Consider the following 705-nt stretch of genomic DNA (forward strand, 5'->3'; position numbering starts at 1 on the left):
CTGAGCTGAAACTCCAATTGTATTGATTTACACATTAGATCAAAATAATGCAGATAAAAAAGCTAGTTTATTGGAGAACTTTTATTTATTTCCTTGAAATCAAGTGGTTCTGAAACATTACAATGTTGTGATTTAGCACACATTGGCCTGCCTGCTTTTTTTTCAAGCTTCACACCTCATGCACTTCCAAAGTGCTTTATAATTGCAGTGCAGTGATGTACAGACTATGGCAAACTGTGCATGCAGGTAAAGCTCCCTCAAACATCAACATTAGGGCAGACATAAGCAGTAACTGTGACATGAATGGGCATGGACAGATGATGTTTCAGGATGGGATCCTTCTTCAGATTAGTTACTTCCCTCCACAGATGTTTCCAGACCCAACTAGTCCCTCCAGCAGTTTGGCTTTTGTTTAAGATTTCAGCATCTGCAGTCTCCTGTGTCTCCGATAACTATTATCATCTCTTTGCTATATCACAATTTATAAACATTAAAAGGCGAAAATAAATTACTAGATTTTTTAATAGGTTATTTAAAATAATATTAAAAGCACCTTAACACACCAAGACACGTTTCCCCTGCTGCCAGTCGTAGCCTTTGAAATGAATGTAATGGCTGAACGAGTGCCAAATCAAACCTTATGGATTAGCTGAATATTCCTCTGGCAGCATGCAAGACAATGACAATAAACTGTGCTGGATTTTT

Source organism: Leucoraja erinacea, chromosome 15 (assembly GCF_028641065.1).
Source record: "Leucoraja erinacea ecotype New England chromosome 15, Leri_hhj_1, whole genome shotgun sequence".
NCBI classification, from domain to species: Eukaryota; Metazoa; Chordata; class Chondrichthyes; order Rajiformes; family Rajidae; genus Leucoraja; species Leucoraja erinaceus.